Source organism: Thamnophis sirtalis, unplaced genomic scaffold (genome assembly GCF_051295495.1).
Source record: "Thamnophis sirtalis isolate CommonGarterSnake01/CBP01778 unplaced genomic scaffold, rThaSir2_p1.2 scaffold_2, whole genome shotgun sequence".
Classification (NCBI taxonomy): domain Eukaryota; kingdom Metazoa; phylum Chordata; class Lepidosauria; order Squamata; family Natricidae; genus Thamnophis; species Thamnophis sirtalis.
The window spans coordinates 111,172,200-111,196,116 of NW_028261382.1; the positions used below are offsets into that span (position 1 = coordinate 111,172,200).

General features: G+C 46.1%; 1 long non-coding RNA gene across 1 annotated transcript in view; it reads right to left on the reverse strand.

Annotated features, from left to right (window-relative positions):
* The window catches only part of LOC148049130 (uncharacterized), a 153,811-nt gene that overhangs the window by 89,340 nt on the left and 40,554 nt on the right, over positions 1–23,917 (reverse strand). The window contains exon 3 of the long non-coding RNA XR_015695597.1: positions 9,152–9,498. This is a non-coding gene — a long non-coding RNA (uncharacterized LOC148049130). The remainder of the gene's footprint in view (positions 1–9,151; positions 9,499–23,917) is intronic.

The window sequence follows — 23,917 nt, forward strand, 5'->3', positions numbered from 1 at the left end:
GCAATTTAATGAGCCATGCAAAGGCCTAAGTTGATGGGGCAGAATCACATTTGACCCAGATTTCTTTTGCTTCTCCATAGTTGTTGTTTTTCTTTTAACGTCCCCGACGTATGAATTTATTCTGCTTACAAAACAAAAGGCTCACGGCACACACAAATTGCTTTGTAAGTGATACAGGTATACAGTACATTCAAAAACAGAGTACAAAAGCACACTGGTGCTCTTATTTCGTACACACACACACACACACACACACACACACAAACAGAAAGCCCAATGACACCACTAAAAAGAGATTAAAGGGAAGAATAAACCACATGGGATGCTGGAAATAATAACAGAAGCTTTCATCAGTGAAAACAAGATTGCCCGTGATGACCGAAGCCTCTGATCTTCTAGATGGAGAAAGCCATCATTACAGAGATGGGTTTCCCCCCCCCTCCCTTGTTACCTTTTTTCAAACTATAATCTTGACTGAAAACACAAACAGTTGAAGCCGTCGCTTTCAAAACACTTGGCTTCTCCACATCTCCCGGGATAAAGCAAGTGGCGGTTGGTTTTTATTCTTGTGGTTGTTCTTTTTCGGAAATGTCTTGTTGGATATGACCTTCCTCCTGGTGACCACTGACTGGCATAAGATGGCAAAATCTTGGCCCAAAGTTCAGAAGCAGGAGAGTCTTCTGGTCCACTCTGATGTGCACACCAGCTAGCAAGTCCTGCCAAAAAAGAGCCTTAACCAGGAATTATCTTCCCAAGCCAACAAACCCATTCAACCTCAGTGAATCCCAGAGGACTCTTCCTATTTTAACACAGAATAACAGGGTTGGAGGGGACCTGGGAGGTCTTCTAGTCCGACCCTCTGTTCAAGTAGGAGACCGTATAATCCCGTGATGGCAAACCTATGGCACGCATGGCACAGGTGCCAAGCACTACTCTCTCTCGGCATGCGGGCTGTCACCCTTGTTAGCTCCACCCGTGCATCGGCCAGCCAGTGGTTAGGTCTCTGCCGCGGGTGCATGGGGGTGGGTGAGCCATGCATGCGTGCGGGGTGTGAGGGGGCTCCTATGCATGCGTGGGGACCACACTTGCATGCATGGGGGCAGGGCGCATGTGCGGGGGCCACACACGAATTGCATTTGGGGGGGGCGTGTGAGTGTGAATTTGTACACATGTGTACTTTGGGCACTCGCTCTGGAAAAGGTTAGCCACCATTGCTGTAGTCCATGAATCCCAATCTCCCAGTCCATGAATTCGCACGGGTCTTTTGCTTGGCGGAAATCGGGCTGCGGAAAGAAGCGAAGCTCCAGCACATGAAACCACAGCCCCTCCGATCCGTAGAAAAACTTCTCTTCATGGAACTGGTCCCTTGTACCCAAAAGGTTTGGGGCGGGGGGGGGGGTGAGGTGGTGGCGCTGACCTGTAGCATTCTGGACAAATGGCTGTCCAATCTCTTCTTTAAAACCTCCATTGTTGGAGCATCCATCTATTGCTTCTTGTCCTGCCCCCACGTGCTTTGATAAGATAGATTAACAGAGTTGTCAGGGATCTTGTAAGTCCATCTACCGTCTTTCCCTGAAAATACGAGATGTCCTGATAATAAGGCCATGCCACATTTTTCTGGTGGCCAAAAATATAAGCCCTTCCCCGCAAATGAGCCCCCTGGACAACCCTCACCTCCGACCAGGCAGAGCGCCGCTCACCAACCTAGCGGTATCCCGAGGGTGCCAAGCCGCGGGAACCAGGGGGAAGGGGAAAGGTGATCGCTTTTGCCTTCAGGATACCGCTAAGTTGGTGAGCGGCACTGTACCCAGCTGAAGAGGAGGGTTGCCGGGCAGCTGCTCTCTTGCGAGCAGGCTCCCAAAGAGCCGGGCGGAGCAGCCACCCAGCAAACCCCCTTTCCAGCTATGCAGAGCGCCATTCACTGACCTAGGGATATCGCCAAGCCACAGGAAGGCCTGTTCGCCGCCGGCTGGCTCTCGCAGCTTGGCGCCTTCGAAATGCCAATGAGTGGTGCTCTGCATGGCTGGAGAAGGGGGTTGCGCAAGTGGCTCTTCCGCTCCCACTCCTCCAAGCCTCACGATGCCCTGGCCCAGCTCTCTCTGCCACCATCCCAGCGTGGCTTTTTCGGCAGCTTCCAAACTGAGTCTTCCGGCAGTGGCCGCTCTATGGCCGTACGCTCTATGGTTGTGGGCCAGTTGCCTCCAGAGCGTACAACCATAGAGCGTACGCCCAGAGTGGCCACTGCTGGAAGACTCAGTTTGGAAGCCGCCAAAAAAACCATGCTGGGATGGTGGCGGCGGCAGCGGAGGTGCCCTGGCTCTACAGGGACAGCTGGGCCAGGGCATCGTGAGGTTGGGAGGCGCGTGAGCGAGAGCGGAACAGCTGCTCGCGCAACCCCCCTCTCCAGCCGTGCAGAGCGCCATTCACTAGCATTTTGAAGGCGCCAAGTCGCGGTAGCCAGGCGGCAGCGAACAGACACTCACGCAGCTTGGCAATACCCCTAGGTCAGTGAATGGCGCTCTGCACGGCTGGAAAGGGGTTTTGCTGGATGGCTGCTCGTGAGCGTGGTCGCTTCATGGACTTCCGGTTTCCTCGTATGAGGCTTCCCTGAAGGCTCCGGAGGGCAAAAACTGGTCCTACAGAGAAAACTGGAAGTCCTGAAGGCTCTGGAGATCAAAAATCGACCCTATGAACAAACCAGAAGTCACCATTCCTGAACTTCCGGGTTCCCCTAAATCCATTTTTCGCGCTCTGGAGCCTTCAGGGAAGCTCCTGAGGGCATACGGGGGTGGAGTGGGGTGGGGAAGGCTGTTTTCATCCTCCCCAGGCTCCTAGAAAGCTTCTGGAGCCTGAGGAGGGTGAAAAAAACTGTGCCAAAAGCGGGGGGGGAGGGGAGGTTTGCTGGTCGCGTGCGGTTTGGGTATGGCACGCCCATGCATGACCCCCCCCCCCCTGCGCTCCTCCCGCTTTTGGCACAGGAGCCAAAAAAGATTCGGCATACTATTATAGAGCATATCACAGAAGTGAATACACCCCCTCACATTTTGTAAATATTTAAGTATATCTTTTCATGTGACAACACAGAAGAAATAACACTTGGCTACGATGCAAAGTAGTGAGTATACAGCTTGTATAACAGTGTAAATGTGCTGTCCCCTCAAAATAACACAACACACAGTCATTCATGTCTAAACTGCTGGCAACAAAATTGAGTACGCCCCTAAGTGATAACATCCTAAATGCGAGGGGGTGTACTCACTTCTGTGATATACTGTAAAATGGGGCAAAACTCGGTTCTGTCTCACTTAGACATAGAAATTTGGGTTCAGCTGTGGTCGTAAGTCAAGGACTAACTGTATAAAAACTCAAGAGTTAAGCAATCGGCCCCTGGCTCTCCTCATAGCTGAGTAAAGGACAACTCAGGATGAGTTAGCAGAGATAGAATTACCTCAACAGTTAAGAATTCAGCGGCTTCCTCAACCAGAGGGCAAATTCCGTGCTTTGTGGGTCCATGTTAAAAGTGAAAATTCCACAAGAGAGGAAATGATAACGTTACAGTGATAAAACAAATGCCAACAGCTGTACAGTACCTTCCTAATCCAAATGGCATTTCCTTACAATATTTGTAATAAAGGAGTTGGCAGCACAGGAAAAGAATATATTTTCCTTAACTCCGCTTTTTTTTTAAAAAAAAAATAAGCGTTCTTTAATCCAGTATCTTTCTGACTTAAGCAAGAAGGTAAGCAGAACTGGAAGCATATGCAGATCTCCTTATAACTCACGTCGAATCTATTTTCATGCAATGCGAAAAGGCAAAAGGAAAAAAAAATCCTAACAAGGAAGGGATGATACATGGAAATGCTGACTTAAACACAGAATAATAGACTGCAGAGCAAGAGATATGCCAAAAATGAGGAATGTCGTTTCTCCTCTGACGAGCGGTCTAGAAACATGGTGGTGTTGGAGAAGACTCCTGCGAGTCCCTTGGACTGCAAGGCGATCCAACCGGTCAGTCCTAGAGGAGATCAACCCTGACTGCTCTTTAGAAGGCCAGATCCTGAAGAGGAAACTCAAATACTTTGGCCATCTAATGAGAAGGAAGAACTCACTGGAGAAGAGCCTCATGCTGGGAAAGATGGAGGGCAAAAGAAGAAGGGGATGACATAAAATTAGGTCACTGGATGGAGTCACTGAAGCAGTAGGTGTGAGCTTAAATGGACTCCAGAGGATGGTAAAGGACACGAAGGCCTGAAGGAACATTATCCATGGGGTTGCGATGGGTCGGACACGACTTAGCAACTAATGACAACCACAACAACAACTAGAAACATGAAATATAAACAAAGAAAAAATACAAAACAAAGGATTTGTAACTAAGCATTGGCTACTGAAATCCACATATAATCTGAGCCTTTTGCTTCAGTGAACGTCTGACCCCATTTAAAAGTCTGGGCTAATTTCATATTAAGGCATGGATTTTGGGACTGGACATGCAGTTGGAACATGGAGATCAGAATATGGAAGATTCACATCAAATGGTTGCCCAGCGGAGTCAGTGGTAGGATTCAAACATTTTTACTACCGCTTTTGTGGGCGTGGCTTGGTGGACGTGGTGTGGCTTGGTGGGCATGGCTTGGTGGGCGTAGCAGGGGAAGGATACTGCAAAATCCCCATTTCCTCCGGATCAGCTGGGACTCGGGAAGCAGAGAATGGATGAGAACGGGGCCAGTCAGTCATTTACCGGTTCTCCAAACTACTCCAAATTTCCGCTACCAGTTTTCCAGAACTGGTCAGAACCTGCTGAATACTACCTCTGCAGTAGGGGAATAAGCCATCCAATGTCCCGTCCCGTCCCGTCCCATCCCATCCCATCCCATCCCATTCTATTCAGTCTATTCTACTGTTCTGTTCTATAAGTAATTCTCAACTTACAACCATTCATTCAGCGACTATTCGAAGTTACAGCAATACTGAAAAAAGTGGCTCACGGCCATTTTCACTCTTACAACCGTTGTGGCATTCCCACGGTCGTGTGATCAAAATTCGGACACTCAGCAACTGGCTCAAAATGATGACATGGTCCCCTTTTGCATCTTGTGACGAGCCAAGTCAATGGGGAAGGGAGATTCACTTAACAACCATGTTCCTAACTGAACGACTGCGGTGGTAAGGATGGTGGTAAAACGGAGGCCAACTCACTTCACGCCTATCTTGCTTAGCAACGGAAAGTTCGGGGGGGCTCCCTTGTACGTTGAGGACGATCTGCGTTCTATTCCTATTCCATTCCAAATGTAGATGAGTTAGCAATTTTTGTGTTGTTCAATGAAGGGTTGAAAACAAGGGGGGGGGTTCCTGTACCAGTTGGTACCGGTTCACTTTGCTTGCGCGCCCACTGCGCATTGCTTGTGCATGCGCAGTTGACTGTAAATTGTTCTGCAGAGTTATCATGCTGCAAACGGCATAAGAGACTGGCGAACAGGTTCGGGGGCGTGGCCAGCCTAGGCAGCTACCGGTTCTGCAACCCAGGCCAAATAACCACTACCGGTTTGGCTAAACCGGGAGCAACCCACCTCTGGTTAAAAACAAGATTCTGCTTTTTGCTACAGCCAGGGAGTGTTGTTACTCCCCGTCTCGCTCTATTGGCTTTATGCCAAGTTTTTTCTCCTCTTTACTCATCCATGCATATGTGTGAATGATTGAGCCTAACATATGCCCAGCTTCCTCTACGATGATCATAACGCTATCATCAATCAGGCATTTTTGAGAAGGGTAACTATAATGAGAATGGAGAAAGCGTTTGGGCTTCCTATCGTTCATAACCGAGACAAATCCTGGCAGGTTATAAAGACCTCCTGGAGAGGAACGGCAAGAAATAGCAAACACAAAGTGTACCCTCTTGAGCAGTGAATACACACTCCACGCACGTAGCTGCACAGGCAATCATGCACACCTATCAACAGGAGGAAGCAAGTGGTTATTACAGGCATGCACACCGTTTTAACAGGAGATTTCAAGGGGAATTTATACAGGGCGTAAATAAGCAAGTTCAGGTATTTCTCGTCTTGCAACAGTTCCATTTAATGACCGTTCAAGGTCACAACGACACGGAAAAAAGCGACTTATGACCATTTTTCAGAGTTGCGACCTTTCTAGCATGCAATCAAAATTTGGATGCTTGGCAACTCATACTTATGACGGTGGCAGTGTCCCCCTTTCCCAACCTTCTGACAAGGAAAGTCAATGTGGGTGAGGGCAGATTCACTTAATGACCGTGTATCTAACTTAACAACTGCAGTGATTCACTGAACAACGGGGGCAAGAAAGATCATAAAAAGTGGGGCAAAACTCGCTTAACAAATGTGTCACTGAAAAACAGAAAAAGAATTGAGCTCAGTTGTGGTTGTAAGTCAAGGACTACCCGTATAAAGAATCCTTGAGTTACGACCACAATTCAGCACAAAATTTCTGTTGCTAAGGGAGACATTTCTTCGGTGAATTTTGTCCCGTTTCTTGCCATAGTTGATAAGTTAATCACCGTAAATGAATCTGATTCCCCATGGACTTTGCTTGTCAGAAGGTCGCAAAAGGGGATCACGGGACAATTGTAACCATCATAAATATAAGCCAGTTGCCAAGCATTTGAATTTTAATCACCTGACCGTCGGGATGTTGCAATGGTCTTAAAGTATGAAAAACGGCCATAAACCACTTTTTTTCAGTGCATTTTTTAAACTGTAATTTCTACTAAACAAACTGTTGTAAGTTGCACCATGCTTATGTTCCTCCAATGGTGCAAGAAGAACCTAGAAACAACATGGCATTCAGCCATTCTTGCTTTTTAAATTGTGGATGTGACCATGAATGATGAATTACCGGGGAAACGTTTAAGAATAGGGGAGACATGGTAAGTGTCTTCTAGGATTTGAGGGGCTGTCACAGAGAAGAGGAAGTGGACCTACCCTCCAAAGCACCAAATTGCAGGACAAAAAGTAACAGCTTGAAGCTTGTGAAAGAGAGATCCAACTTAGAACTAAGAAAGGAATTTTCTGACAATTAAAATAATTAATCAATGGAATGGTTTGCCTCCTGGAATTGTGGGTGCTCTTATCAATGGAGGCTTTCAAAATTGAATCGAACAACAATTTGGCCAGCATTGTATAAGGCAGGGGTGTCAAACTCGATTTCCTTGAGGGCCACATCAGGATTGTGTTTGACCTTGGGGTGTGTGGCTGGGGTGGGCGTGGCCAGCTCAACATCACTCATATTGGGTGGCACCTATGATGGCCTAAGCAGGGCTAGGAGTTCCATTGTCTCCTTCCTTCCATTTCCTTTTTTCTTCCGAGGCACCACGGGCCAGTCCTTCGCTGTTTCCAGGACAGCCACACAGGCCAGATCTAAGCACCCCACGGTCTGAGTTTGACACCCCTGGTATTAGGTCTCCTGCCTTTGGCAGGTTTATATATGTATTGTGTCACAACCCCTGGTATGCCCAAATATGGGAGGGAGCATACTGCTTCCCTTTTCTGTCTTTCGGCTCACCCTAGGAGCCATCCCGGCAAAAAACCATTTTTTTATGTTGCACAAATGCTATATATATATATATATAAATAAAATCAAAGGATGTAACAACAGGTGTTTCAGGTAATCCTGGGTTTACAATCACAATTGGGAACAGAATTTCCATTGCTAAGCAAGGCAGTCATTCAGTGAGTCAATCTTTTTGACCATGGTTGTTACATGAATCACTGAACATTGTGGTTGTTAAGAGAATCCAGCTTTCCCCATTGATTTCACTTGTTAGAAGCCAAGTGGAAGGTCGCATATAGTGATCATGTGACTGATTGACTCATACACACACTACGGATGTGCAACCATTGGAAATATCTGCCAGTTGCCAAGCGGCCAGCCGTAGGGATGCTGTGATGTTTGTAATTGGGAGGACTGGTTGGTCTTAAGTCACTTTTTTTCAGTGCCGTTATAACTTCAGACAATTGTTGAACGAATCGTTGTAAATCGAGGACTATCTCTCCTACAGCATAGATTCTGAGAGATCTTACAATGAGATCTTACATTGTTTGTTATCATAGCAGTGAATTCATTAGCAACCAGTGACTAGTGGTAAGTATAACATATAAGTTATAAGCTTCCCCCCTCCTTTTTTCCTTCTTCTTTGTTTGTAGATTTAGTTTGTACTTTTAACTTTTTTTTAAAATTGGTTTATTGAAAAGGAAAGGTGTTAAATATGATATAAAAAGTAGCATCTCCAGCAATGGAAGAAGGAAGGCTTATAGAAGGAAAAAAAGAGGTCCCACTTCATATCAAGGGCTGTAAGAGCAGCTGAAGGTCAACCCAATCCAGCAAAAGTCTATTCTGCTAGCTCAAGTCACTGAGTAACAGTCCACAGGTTCACAGCACTACTTAAGACATGATGTCCAAACTTTGGGAACTGCATCTGGGCTGTAACAGAGGAGGAGGAGGAGGACAAAGAGAAGAAGGAGGAAGAGAGGAAGAGAAAGAGAGGAAGAGAAAGGAGGAAGAGAAGAAGAGAAAGGAGGAAGAAAGGAAGAGAAAGAGGAAGAGAGGAAGAGAAAGGAGGAGGAAGAAAGGAAGACAAAAGGAAGATGAAGAGGAGGAGGAGGAAGAGGAGGAAGAAGGAAGGAGGACAAAGAGGAAGAAGGAAGAAGGGGAAGAGGAAGAAGAATAAGAAGAGGAAGAAGAAAGAGGAACAAGAGGAGGTGGAGGAGAGAAAGAAAAAGAGAAGCAGGGGAAGAGGAGGAAAAGGAAGATTAAGAGAAGGAAGGATGAAGAGGAGGAAGGAGGACAAAGAGAAAGGAGGAGGAAGAGGCGGAGAAGAATGGGAAGAGGAGAGGAAGAGGAAAAAGAATGAGAAAGAAGGAAGAGGAGGAAAAGGATGAGGAGGAAGAAGAGGAGGTGGAGGAGAGGAAGGGGAAGAGGAGCAGAGGAAGATGAGAAGGAGAGGGAGAGGAAGAGGAAGAGGAAGAGAAAATGGGGAGGAGGAGGATGTTTTAAATTATGTCAGAGGAGGCCTTCTCCTTCTTAGGACTTTCTCCCTTAGCAGAGGTTAAAACATCAGAGGCATTGCATTTACATCACTCCCACAAACCTCATGAAACTTAACATGCCTACGTACCTCAGGAAGACACTCAATGCTGCGCGGGAAGACTGGGAGACCTCTCCGATTCTAATTATTCGCCCTTTGCTGCTTTCCAGAATGAAATCTGACCATCATCAAAAAGTTCTGTGCCGTATTCCAATCGTGCTGTGAAAATAATCCATCTCTCAGTGGACGTCAAGAATCAAGGAAACCATTGAGGTGTTGTGGGGGAGTGGGAAGAACTAGCAGAAACCGTGCAGCTCCCCTTTTTCCTGGTCAAGGCATTTCATCTGCAGACTCCGCTTGCTAAATCCCACGGCCTTGGAGATCCTTGAACAAAAGGAACGAGATGCCATGGCATTTGCCAAGGATGAGGAGCAGGCCTTGAGGAAGAAGGAAAAGAAGAAACAAATAAATAGAGACTGTTACATCAAGCAGACATCCAAGAGGAGAAAAAAACAAAAAGGAAGGAGGGGGCTACAGATGGTCCTCGACTTACAGCAGTTCCGTTTAGCGACCGTTCGAAATGACAACGGCACTGAACAGGGCGACTTAGGGCGTGTTTCACGGACCATTCTGCAGCATGGTCGTGCAATCAAAATTCAGATGTTTGGCAAGTGACTTGTGTTTACGACCGTTGCAGTGTCCTCTGGGGTCCCGCGATCCCTATTTGCGACCACCCGACAAGCGGAGTCGACGGGGAAGGCTGGATTCGCTTAACAACTGTGTTTACTAACAGACTGCCGCCGTTCACTTAACAACGGTGGCAAGACAACATCATAAATGGGGCAACGCCCACTCAAGAAATGTTCTCGCCTGACAACAGAAATGTCAACTGTGGTCATAAGTCAAGGACGACCAGTAGCAGTGGTACAACACCTCTTGGGCATCCCTGTAAGGAGAGAAATGTAGGAATCCCAGCTGTGGGCTAAAGTGGGGGGGAGAGTGATACCTGGCTCTATTCTAAAGCTCATTAGCCTGAAGACATTGCTTCCAGTCACAGGTGAGGCAGGGAGTGGGCCTTTTGTAACCTTGAAGAGCACTAGAGATAAGATAATCCAATCCTGTGTTATTTGCCTACTCCTCGCCCCCCACCAAGTCCCAAAATATAGAGCAACTAAATTCTCTATGCAATTCCTTTCAAGGTTACATTTTTGAATAGGGTGTCATTAAAATTCCCTTCTCCTCTCTCTCAAAACAAAAATCACCTTTGTTCCTTTTATTTATTTATTTATTTTCAGTTCAGGAACGTTTTTCATTCTTCAAATGATGCAGAAAAAAAAAAAGCTTTCAGTGTGCAATTCACTTCCTCCTGTAGCTACTGCGCATAGAACATCTGGCCAGTGTGTCTCTAAAATTTCATCCACTTCCTCAATTCTAAAACTTTGGTAAACACCAAAGTTACCATACCTATTCATTTCATTTCACTTTTGCGATCTATTTTATCCAAATGCCTACTTACACACACCTGTGCTATTTGAGAAATTGGAAAAATGATGGTGGGGTTTACACGTGAATAGGGAAAGGGTTTTTTTCTTTTAAAAAAAAATCTACTGTTAGTACAGAAGTCTACTGAATCCTGCCCTGTGTCTCAAGTTTCCCTAAATGGTTCACTAGCTTTCCAAGAGGCATTTGCTGACTTGAGCTTGATTTAAAATAAATAAAATGGTTGGCTTGCTTTGAGGAGGGCAAATATATATAGAAACGTGTTCCACTTTGTTCCCCCCACACTGCAAGGCCAAAAGAGATGCAAAATATCAGATGCAATGGAATTAAATGCAATGGAAAAACAACAGATGGAAACTTATCAAAGAGAGATACAAGCTAGAACTAAGAAATTCCCTGAAAGCAAGAACAATGAATCCAGTGGAATGGCTTGTCTTCAGAACCAGGGACAATAGTCCCTATTGGTTCAGCTGAACTGGCCCGAACTGGGAGGATTTCACCCCTGAGGAAGAGCAAGGGCATGGCCCGGAAACCGCTCCCAACTTCTGCCCCACTTCTTGCTGGGGTACCTGGCACTTTCTGGAAAAGAGGGTTAAGAATGGGACCCTCCCCCCACCCCACCCGCTTCCAAGGCCACCAGGAGAAAGGCGGCTGATGGGTTTGAGCACCTTGAGCAAACGGGACCCCTCTTCCCTGCCCTCTGGCCAAAGCAGGGACACCCCCCCCCCCAAATGCATCCCCCTTGATTCTTCTGCTGTCATCATTTCTCTCCTGGCCAGGTATGGGGAGCCGGTAGCCCAATAAAGTGGCCCTTGGACGGAAGAGATACAAAGGCTTTTCTTCAGAAGTTGTGGGTGCGTTAACTGGAAGTTTTTAAGAAGAGACTGGACAGCCATTTGACATGAAATGAGGCAGTGCCTGAATTTAAAAAGGAAAAAGAAAAGAAAAACAAACCATGGCATCTGGCCCTCTCAAATCCTGGCAAATAGATGGGAGAAGACATGGAGGTAGTGACAGATTTTACTTTCCTGGGTTCCAAGATCACCACCTATGGGGGAACGCAGCCATGAAATTAAAAGATGTTTGCTCCTGGGGAGGAAAGCTATGGCAAAGCTAGACAGCATACTAAAAAGCAGAGACATCACCCTGCCAACAAAAGTGCATATAGTCAAGGCTATGGTTTTCCCAGTTGCAATGTACGACTGTGGAGGTAGGACCATAAGAAAGGCTCTGCAGTTGAAATGAACACCACTTGATTCCAAGAAACTGGAATCAAAACTACAAAGAGGATGAGGAATGGTGAAAGGATCCACTCTATCCATCCACAATGCTCTCCCTTATGTGTCTCAACCAAAGGCAGCATCCAGAGGTTGCTGGCATGGAGAGTTGCAATGGATGACTGTGAAGGCTGGACCATAAGAAAGGCTGAGCGCCAAAGAATGGAGGCCTTTGAACTATGGTGCTGGAGAAGACTCCTGCGAGTCCCTTGGATTGCAAGGCGATCCAACCGGTCAGTCCTAGAGGAGATCAACCCTGACTGCTCTTTGGAAGGCCAGATCCTGAAGAGGAAACTCAAATACTTTGGCCACCTAATGAGAAGGAAGAACTCACTGGAGAAGAGCCTAATGTTGGGAACGATTGAGGGCAAAAGAAGAAGGGGACGACAGAGAATGAGGTGGCTGGATTGAGTCACTGAAGCAGTAGCCATGAGCTTAAATAGACTCCGTAGGATGGTAGAGGACAGGAAGGCCTGGAGAAAGTTGTCCATGGGGTTGCGATGGGTCGGACAAGACTTCGCAACTAACAACAACAACAAATATTCCAAGGCCTAGTTCTCTATAGGAAAAGGGGAGTTGGGAGAAAGGGAGAGGGAACATTTATTATGCTACATTTTTATACGGACACTCTCCACAAGGCCTAATTTTCTCGTGCAGGATCTTCAACCGTCCTTTTAAGGCTTGTCATCAGTAATGCAAACTATCCTGCCAAAGACGTATTACTGTCTAAATTACAGAGCTTGTAGAAGCAGCCTGATAAAAGAAGACAAGAGGCGTCCAGTTTTTCCTGGATTTTTCTCATTTTCTCCCGTATTAAGCTGTCACAAACACAAAGCTCAAAAGGGTTGTCAGCCCCTGTTTCTTTGCCAGAACTCTTGATCTGGAGTTCTGCTTCCTTCCATCCTAAGTTCAGAATACTGTTAAATGTCTCCTGTTGAGAATTCTTGTCTTGTAAAATCTAGGTTGTATACATTCTTACTTCTCATGTTTGTTTGTTTGTTTGTTTTGTTTCATTTTGCTGTTGTTTTTTTTAAAGACGCTCCAACTTGAGACTTTTTGCGGCAGGATATTAATAAAAAGAAATACCAAACGAACAAATGGCTTCATGTCCGCTTGGAGAGTAATACAAGAAGCCCTCAACCTACACAAGTTTCTCCAGTAATCATTAAGTGACTTATGACCATTTTTCACACTTGCGTCCACTGCCGTTTCCTCGTGGGTTACATGATCAAATTTCAGATGCTTGGCAATTGACTCATATTTATGACGGTTGCAATGTCCCAAGATCATGTGATCACCTTTTGACAAGCAAACATCAATGGGGAAGCCAGATTCACTTGTCAACAGGGATATTCATTTAACAATTGCAGTGATTCACTTAACAACTGTGGTAAGAAAGGCCGTAAAATTGAGAAAAACTCAATTAACAACTGTCCTGCTCAACAACAGAAACTTGGGAGCATAACTGTGGTCGTACGTCGAGGACTACCTGTACTAACTAGTTGAGTATTTTTCAAATTTGTCAACTTTAAGATGTATGGATTGTAAAGTCTCAGAATTCCCCAGTCAGCATTGGCTGGGGAATTCTGGGACTTGGAAATCCATGCAGCTTAATATGCAGGTTTGAAAAAGAGCAGACTAGACTGCCACAAGACAAAGTGTTTAATGTTTTTATTCCTGATTTAGATAAAAGAGTTGAAAAGATGAGCAAACGACATAGATAACTCCGAGTCAGAAATGAGGGACGCTTTAAAAGAGAAATAAAGGATTTTTTTAAAAAAATCTAGGCCGTCCTTAATAGTGGGCCGAAACAAACAGCATGAAAATTAACCATATTGTACAGTTTTACATCTGGGTGAGAGAGATAGAAGTGAAAAAAGAGGGAGAAAAAAAAAGAGGCTTGGCATTAGTACATAGGAGAAGGATCCGGGTACCAATGTTTTCTACAAATGGAGCATGAGCCAAGATCGTGATGTAGCTGCCAAAAAGGCAAATGCTACCTTGGAAAGCATGAACAAGCACAGAAGGTCCAGAAAATGGGAAGCAAATTGTTCCATTTTGCTCTTGTGAGGCCCTACTTATAAACAGTATCCATTTCTGGACTCTGCAGTTGAAAAGAACATCAAGAAACTGGAATCAAAACTACGAAGAGGAGGAGGAATGGTGAAAGGATCCATTCTATCCATCCATGGTACTCGCCCTTATGTGTCTCAACCAAAGGCAGCATCCAGAGGATGCTAGCGCGGAGAGCTGTAATAAATTCAATGAAACTTATCATTATCATAACTAAAAGTGTGGTCTAGACTTAGAAAGCTGGGAGTCCGTGAGTTCTAATCCTGCTTTAGCCATGAAAGCCAGCTGGGTGATTTGGGCGAATCAGCCAGAGACAGTGAGTTTAGTCTGGTTTTAGGCATGAAAGCTGGCTGGGTAACTTTCTCTCAGCTCAACCCATCTCACAAGGTGATTGTTGTAAGGAAATTAGGGAGCGAGATGTGTTGAATATGTTTGGGCCCCCATGAGTTATTTGTAAAAATAATAAAGATCATATATAAACATTTTTTTAAAAAAAAAATCTGGGTGACAAAAATGTGCAAGAACAGTCCTAGTTAGTACTTGGGTAGGAGAGCGGGGGTTGGACTAGAGGACCTCAAAGGTTCCTTCCAGCTCTATTCAGCAGAGAATCCCAGAACTAAAGGTTAGATTGGGGAGATGGGAAAAGCATCTTCTGCAAGATTTTCCCTAAGAGGACTAAATGGCTGCATATCCAGGAAGTCCATAGGAATCAAGCTTAGCTGGGAGATTTACTGTAGTTGCTTAATTACATTACAGAAGAAAAGGAATTACTGCATAAGAACAAACTCAATTTGCAAGCTCTGAGTCAAATGGCTTTAAAAACCATTTGACTGCTCAAGGCTTTAGCACTAAATTGTCCCAATCAAGATTCCCCCCTCCTCCTCCTCCTCCCTTTGGCGGCCTTGATTAACTCAAAAGAAGCATCACCTGCCTTCAAGTTAGAATCAGCTGAATGCTTCTTTTCAAATATCTCCCCCACCCCTTTTTTTTTCTTTCTTTCCCAAGCCTCTTCCACCCTTTTCAACTCCCCAACAAGCCTCAATCTGCAAACTGCTTAAGAAAAACATCCTTTAGTGGTATGCAATGCAAATCAAACCTTGTTAACAAGTAAATTAAGAGCTACCAGGGATCTTTATCTCCAGGGATCCATAAATGCAAATTGGATAAAACCAGGCTGCGCAAGGTTTTAACTCTTTCTCCTCTTTTGAACCGCCATATGTTTGCGGGTTTGATCTAATCTATGGCTGCCTGATTAGAAAAACCAGGCCAAAGGTGAATCTTTTGAGTTAGCTTGTTAAAAATGTGATTCCACTGTCTAGTATGAAGTTTGGGAGGAAACCATTATTGTTTAGGGCAATGACGGCTCCTTTTCGCTACCTTGAACCCAGGGCAAAAGAGATCCAATTTAAGCCTTCCAAACCGCTGGATGATTTACTGAATGAATAGATATTCTAAGTGGGATTTTATTCTTCCTCTCAATTGCCAGGAGTCAATTTTACTTCCTTTTTTAAAACTCCAATACATCATGCCTTATAGTACAGGTATCAAAACATTTTTCTAATCCCACAATTGCTTAATTTCCAATGTTTTCCCTGAAAAGTACATTTAGTTATCAATTGGTTTTTTTTTTTTAAAGGGGCTATATTTTAATTCACCCACCCACCTTCTGGATGCAATTCTAAAACCACTGCAGCACCACATTCAGTCTAATTTGAATGTATTTCTCAACCTGGGCCCTTGTAAGAGGTGTGGACTTCAACTCCCAGAATTCCCCACCCAGCTACACTGTCAATAGCAATAGCAATAGCAGTTAGACTTATATACCGCTTCATAGGGCTTTCAGCCCTCTCTAAGCGGTTTACAGAGACAGCATATTGCCCCCAACAACAATCCGGGTCCTCATTTTACCCACCTCGGAAGGATGGAAGGCTGAGTCAATCCTGAGCCGGTGAGATTTGAACAGCCGAACTGCAGAACTGCAGTCAGCTGAAGTAGCCTGCAGTGCTGCATTTAACCACTGCACCACCTCGGCTCTTTCTATAGGCCCAATGCTGGCTAGAGCCAGGGTTCCTCAGCCAATCATGCTATCAGTAGCCAGAATCATGGCTGGGGAATTCTGGGAGTTGAAGTCCACATCTCTTAAAAAGGCAAAGTTTGGTTTCCAATGTCTTCTTCTCACATCTGACCACGGAAGAATTCAAATTATCCTTTATTTATCATAAAGCAGAGGCTTCCAATCTTTGGGGAACCAGTTCTGTGGAAAAAGTCTTTTTCACAGACCAGAATGAAGCATGGTTTGGCATCCTATGGTTGGCACAGCAGTTTCTGGCATGCCGTGTTCCGGTGCCAATCCACCAACTGGGAGTTGAGGTCCCCTGGCATAGACCATATTGTAACATGGACTAACAATATAAATTAACATTTGAACTAGATTAGTAGAACCAAATAAAATATACATGTTTAAAAGATCTATGTTCAAGTATCAGCCAGACTATTCTATAGACTTTGAAGCGATCAATCTCAACAGCTTTTGCTGTCTCCATCCCAACTTTCCTTTGGCAAAGATTAAAAGATCTGAAGATCACAAAAGTCAGTGACCTTTACAATAAAACAACACTATTATCCTAATTTCGGTTTTGGAACATTTGCTACCTTGGCAATTTGTGCCTTTCAATGGGTCCTTTGATTTTGATCATACATTTTCAATACCAGTTTTTCTGTTTTCCAGAGATTCACATAATTTGAGAAGGATACCTTTCCATAATTTTAAGGGCCTCCACTGAAGTGGATGTTTGTTTTTATAAACATTATTCACACAGAGAGAGAGAGTTTATTTATTTTTTAACATAATGTGCCCTAGACCGTCAGTTAGAAGGCACAAGAAAAATAAATAAATGCTTTGTCACACAAGCAAACCCTCAGTCAAGATTACCGAAATTCAATTTAATAGATGAGAAATCCTGGACAGAGTTATGACTAAACAATGAACCACAAGGTCCCTTTCACTTTTAGGATTTTCACTTTCGAAGAGGTCATTTGAGTTCCTCCATTACAGCATCTGCTTTGTTTGAACAGGGCAATTGTGCTCATCCAAGTGGTGGGATCTGTCTTAAGAGCTTTCCTTACTTACTTTGTCAAGATGCAAACACCACTTTTTGAAATGTCTTAAGCTTCATGAAAGATAATCCTGAGTTCTTAACTAAATAACACACTAAACCGCAGCTGAATTTGCCTCAACAAAACCATACGGATTTCTTGCACATGGAAAGCTAGCTTTTCTCCTCTCTAATAACTTAGCTAAGAGTCAGTCTAGTGTAGTGATGAAGGCATCAAACTAAAAACTGGGAGACCGTGAGTTCTAGTTTTGCCTCAAGCATGGAGCCAGCTGGGTGACCTTGGGCCTGTCACTCTCGAGCCACACTAGGAAGAAGGCCATGGCAAATCATTTGTGAAATCTTGACAAGACAATTGCAGGGATTTGTCCAGCCAGGAGTCAAAAACTGGGAGTGAGGGAGGGAGGGAGGGAGGGAGGGAGGGAGGGAAGGAAGGAAGGAAGGAAGGAAGGAAGGAAGGAAGGAAGGAAGGAAGGCAGGCAGGCAGGCAGGCAGGCAGGCTTTAGCTAGCATCTTCTCCATCTCATGTCCCTTCAGTCTCCCTGTGGCAAAAAAGGTCATAAAATGGGGCAAAATTCATTTAACAACATTACCTGGCTTAGCAATGGAAACTGGGGGCTCGATTGTGGTTGTAAGTCAAGGGCCACCTCTATAGTAAAGTGTGGTTCAGGTTCTCCCCAGCTAGCTAGGTAAATTCAATTATTAAAAGTATCCTGGGAAAGGGCTTGTGGCCAAAATAAGATCCTGCTTCTTCCTCCTTTGCAAGCAACTTTCCGCAATGCTGAGACTGAGTGCACCCTCTTAATTGCAAACTTTATGCAACTTTGCACCCAAATTCTTCTCTCAGCAGACCAAACGGAAGCCTGACGCAGCTTATTCAAGCCCCAGTCTTCCCTTCTCCTTCCTTGTGTGGTTCGGATATAGTCAGCGCAAGGACAAATTGCAGCTGCAAGTAACATTTCCAGTTGCCCAAATTAGTCAGGTTTCATTCCAAACACACCTGGAGCGGGAAGCCGGCTGCTCCCAAGGTAATTCACAGGCCTGAGAAAGTCACAGAGAGATAAGGATAAATGCAAGGAAAGCAATCTTGCCCCACTGCGCCTCCTTCATTCAGGATATTATCATCAACCACAGGTGCTTCTGATCTGCCCCAGCATCAGAGAAGAATGACATGATTATCTCTCCTCTTCTCCCCACAAAGATAAGGGATTAGTTTAATGGTGGAAGATAAAGGATTAGTTTAATGGTCCCTGCTGGGGTCCCTTCCAGGCATTACTCTGAGAAGCTGAGGACAAAGCAAGGATTGGCTGATTCATCATTACAACAGGACTCAAATCAGAGTGGAGACACATTTTTTTTAAAGATGCCAACTGGTTGGTGGATCTTCAAAAGAGCTGGATTGAGCCACCACAGAAGCTACTGACTTTTGAGGGCTAGCAACTTTCAGTTCACGCTCTAGCATCCACTTAGGAATGGAGCTTAAATGTCAGAGCATGAAAATATTCTTGTAATTTTACCTTTTGGGTGTCACAGGAAGAACAAAACATGTATGCTTGAGATGCCACTAAGGATAGGCAACACAAAGCTGAATCAAAGCACAGACTAGGTTTGTAATGGTCTATTATCTGATTTCATACAGTATTACAGGTAGTCCTCGATTTACGACCACTTACAACTCAGGGTTGACTCAGCCCTCCATCCTTCCGAGGTGGGTGAAATGAGGACCCAGACTGTGGGGGCGATATGCTGACTCTGTAAACCGCTTAGAGAGGGCTGAAAGTCTAACTGCTATTGCTATTGCTAACCACCAAAATTTCTGTTACTACGTGGAACAGTTGTTAAGTGATTTTCACCCCATTTATGACCTTTCTTGTCATGGTTGTTAAGTGAATCACGGCAGTTAGAGTTAGCAACATGGCTGTGAAGTGAATCTGCTTTCTCCACTGACTCTGCTTGTCAGAAAGTCGCAAAAAGTGACTTACAGGACACTGCTACCGTCATAAATATGAGTCAGTTGCCAAGTGCCTCCATTTTGGTGGCGTGACCATAAGGCTGGTCACATGACAATAAGTGTGGGGAAACTGTCGTAAGTCACTTTTTTCCAGTCCCATATTACTTTTTTTATGACGATGATACTATTAACAGCAGAATTGTTAAGAAACAAGGCATGGAAGACGCATAATGTCATTTGCCAAAAATGTCATTAGACTAAAATTAGCACACAGCATGGAGTTGCAAACATGAGAATGTAAAACAATTTGCAGCCTAAACAGTTTGTAAACAATGATGTCATTTCTGGCCAGCCCTCTTTCAAGATCAAACTTTTTAAAGGTAATACAGGCATGTTGCACAAAGGAGTAAATGAAAATATATTGCAGATACGTTGTCTTTCAGCTCTGGAATTACAGAGAGTCCTCAACTTACAACCTCAATGGAGCCTAAAATGCCTGTTGCTACGTGAGACATTTAAGTGAATTTTGCCTCGTTTTAGGATCTTTCTTGCCATAGTTGTTAAGTGAATTGCTGCAGTTAAGTTAGTAACACGATCGTAAAGTAAATGTGGCTTTCCCCGCTTGTCAGAAGATTGAAAAAGGGTGATCACGTGACTTTGGAGATCCTGAAACCGTCATACATATGAGTCAGTTGCAAAGTGTCTGAATTTTGATCATATGAGTTGGGGTGCCTCAAGGGTCATAAGTATGGATAGCACTCAACTCACAAGAGTTTATTTAGTGACCGTTAAAGTTACAATGGCCCTGAAAAAAGTGACTTATGACCGTTTTTCACACTTATGACCGCTGCAGCATTCCCGTGGTCATGTGATCAAAATTCAGATGCTTGCCAACTGGTTCATGTTTTGTGACCTTTTGACAAGCAAGGGGGGAAATCAGATTAACTTAAAAACCGGGTTACAAACTTAACTGCAGTGATTCACTTAACAACGGTGGCAAGTAATGTCATAAAATGGGGCAAAATCCACTTAACACATGTCTCACTTAACAACAGGAATTTTGGGCTCAATCGTGGTTGTAAGTCAAAGACTACCTGTATGGAAAAAAACAGCCACATCTAAAAAAATTTCAGTGCCGTTATAACTTTGGATGGTCACTAAATGAAGCGTTCTAAGTCAAGGAAAAATGTGTAATAATCCTATGAGGTCGGCTAGACTGATAAGACAGTGACTGCCCTAAAGCCAGCCCGGTTTCATGACTAAATAATTGTAAAGTGGGTTAAAATGTATTACATGTATTACTGAGACCTGGCTGGGCCCAGAGGGAGGAGTCCCCCTTGTAGAACTGTGCCCAGAAGGATTTCAGGTGCTGCATCAGCCGAGAGCCCAGGGAAGGGGTGGGGGTGTGGCCGCTGTTATCCGGGAGTCGTTAGTTCCTCGTAGGGTCCCTGCTCCGGAGATTGTCGGGTGTGAGTCTTTGCTGTTAAAGTTGGACCTCAAGGGTCAAGTGGGTTTGCTGCTAACGTACCTGCCTCCCAACAGCGTTGCAGCAGCCCTCCCCTCGCTCCTCGAGTCAGTAGCCGAGCTGGCAGTTGAGTTCCCTAGGCTGATGGTCCTGGGGGACTTTAATCTGCCGACGCTCGGTGAAAACTCTGATGGGGCGCAGGAGTTCATGGCTTCCATGACAGCCATGGGCTTGACTCAAGTAATTCGAGGCCCAACCCATTCGGCGGGACACATGCTTGACCTTGTATTTCTCTCGGAGCAGTGGATGTGTGATCTTGGTCTGAGGGGGAGTGACATCGTACCCCTGTCGTGGTCAGACCATTGCCTACTGAGGCTCGACTTCCGGAGGCCAAACCCCCACTGTAGGGAGGAGGAACCGACCAGGTGGTTCCGCCCCAGGCGTCTTATGGAGCCAGTAAGGTTCCAGACAGAGCTTGGGGTTATTCCTGATACTCTCACCCACAGTCCGGTAGAGACTCTGGCTGCTGCGTGGCACTCGGCAGCGTCAGAGGCCCTCGACCGGATTGCGCCACTGCGGCCCCTCCGAGGCAGCGGATCCCGGAGACCACCTTGGTTCACCGAGGAGCTCCGGGAGATGAAGCGCCGGAGGAGATGCCTAGAGCACCGTTGGAGGTCCGATAAGTCCGCATCGAACCGAGCAATGGTAACCACCTGCACCAGGGAATATACTAGGGCACTTAGGGCAGCTAAAAGATCACATATAGCCTCCCTGGTTGCGTCCGCTGAGTCCCGTCCAGCCGCCCTGTTTAGGATAACCCGCTCCCTGTTGAACAAAAGGGAGGCGGGGGAACCCTTGCAGGGCAGAGCTGAAGAATATGCCCAATTCTTAGCGGACAAAATTGCTCGGTTTCGGACGGACTTGGACTCCACACCTGCAGTTCCAGCCGAGACTCAGAGGGACCAAGTTCAACAGCTCTGGGTTGAGTTTCAGGAGGTTACCCCCGGGGATGTGGACAAGGCCATGAGAGCTGTGAGTTCCTCCACCTGTGCTTTGGATCCGTGTCCCTCATGGCTGGTTTCTAACTGCAGTGAGGTGACACGAGGCTGGATCCAGGCGGTAGTAACCGCCTCCCTTCGGGAGGGGAACTTCCCCGCCGCACTGAAGGCGGCGGTGGTGAGACCCCTCCTGAAGAAGTCATCCCTTGATCCAGCTGTCCTTAATAACTACCGCCCGGTCTCCAACCTCCCCTTTCTGGGGAAGGTTGTTGAGAAGGTGGTGGCCTTCCAGCTCCAACGGTCCTTGGAGGAAGCAGACTATCTAGACCCCTTCCAGTCAGGCTTCAGACCCGGTTACAGCACTGAAACCGCCTTGGTCGCATTGATGGATGATCTCTGGAGAGCCAGAGATGAAGGACATCCCTCCATCCTGGTCCTCCTTGACCTCTCAGCGGCTTTCGATACCATCGACCATGGTATCCTTCTGCGAAGACTGCGGGAGGTGGGAGTGGGAGGCACCGTGTTACGGTGGTTCTCCTCCTACCTCTCGGACAGGTCGCAGTCGGTGTTAGTAGGAGGGCAGAGATCGTCCCCAAGGCCCCTAAAATATGGGGTGCCGCAGGGTTCGGTCTTATCCCCCCTACTATTTAACATTTACATGAAACCGCTGGGAGAGATCATCCGTAGGCACGGGATTAGATACCATCAATATGCGGACGATACTCAATTGTATCTGTCCGCCCCGTGCCAAATCAATGAAGCGGTTGACGTAATGGACCGGGGACTCGAAGCCGTCATGGACTGGATGAGGATTAACAAGCTTGTGCTCAACCCAGAAAAGACCGAGTGGCTGTTGTGTTTTCCTCCCAAAAATTCGGCCATTAATCCAACACTCAGGCTGGGGGGTCAAATTCTACACCCCTCAGAGAGGGTTCGCAACTTGGGAGTCCTCCTGGATCCACAGCTGTCATTCGACCATCATATAGCAGCTGTGACCAGGGGGGCATTCGCCCAGGTACGCCTGGTGCGCCAGTTGCGACCCTACCTGAACCGGGAGGCTCTCACAACAGTCACTCGGGCCCTCGTGATCTCTAGGCTGGAATACTGCAATGTGCTCTACATGGGGCTGCCCTTGAGGAACATCCGGCGACTTCAGCTAGTACAGAACGCAGCCGCGCGAGTGATCGCGGGTGCACCCCGATTCACCCGCATTACACCTATCCTCCGCGAGCTGCGCTGGCTACCTGTCGATCTCCGGATGCGCTTCAAGGTGCTATTGACCACCCATAAAGCCCTACATGGCAGTGGATCTGGATACTTGAGAGACCGCCTTCTGCCAATTACCTCCCTACGGCCTATAAGATCTCATAGGTTGGGCCTCCTCCGCATCCCATCGGCCAGCCAATGTCGGCTGGCAACCACAAGGAGGAGGGCCTTCTCAGTAGCGGCCCCGACCCTTTGGAACGAACTCCCCGTAGAGATCCGTACCCTCACCACCGTCCAGGCCTTCCGCACAGCCTTGAAGAACTGGCTCGCCCGTCAGGCCTGGGGATAAGGACCATTACCCCGCCCGAATGTTGTATGCATGTTGCGTATTATTTTATTATGTGTTGTCGTCTTAGTACTGTATTGTATTGTATTCCCCTCTCCCTGGTTTCTGTGAGCCGCCCTGAGTCCCCTCAGGGAAAAGGGCGGCCTACAAATAAAATCAATTCCAATTCCAATTCAAAATCTGGTATGAACCACTTCACACCAAGATAACCACTGGAGTCAAACCAATAATTCTCTAACCCAGAAGCTGCCTTCTACAGGCAGTCCTCAATTTAGGACCACGATTGAGCCCAACATTTCTGTTGTGAAGTGAGTCATCTGTTCATTGAGTTTTGCTCCATTTTACAACCTTTCTTGCCTCCGCTGTTAAGTGAATCGCTGCCGTTGAAAAGTTAGTAATGTAGTTAAGTGCAAGTGGTTTCCCCATTCACTTTGCAATAAATACAAAGAAGTTGCCCAGCACAATGATGATGAACCTTTTAAACACCATGCCCAAACTGTGCGCGCACACATGCCCAAACTGAAAGGTGCATGTGTGTGAATGTGTGGCTGTGCAGACATGCACATGTGCAGACATGTGTGTGTGAATGCAGACATGTGCGAATGTGTGGACAAGCAGAATGTGCATATACATGGACATATGTGCATGCACAGATATGCGCACATGCATGGAAATGCATGCATGCACAGGCATGTGCGCAGGCACACCAAAGACCAGCTCACCGGGGGGGGAGGGAGGCGGGGCATCCTGGCAGTGCAGCCAAGAGGTAAGATCTTTTTCCTTTGTGAGCTTCTGTTTCGTCGTTTGCAGGGAAATAGAAAGCTCCCAAAAGAAACACCACGGAGATCTGACCGGGGCAACGGTGTGCATGGCAGCAGAGAGGGATCTGCGTGCTACCTCTGGCACTTGTGCCATAGGTTTGCCATC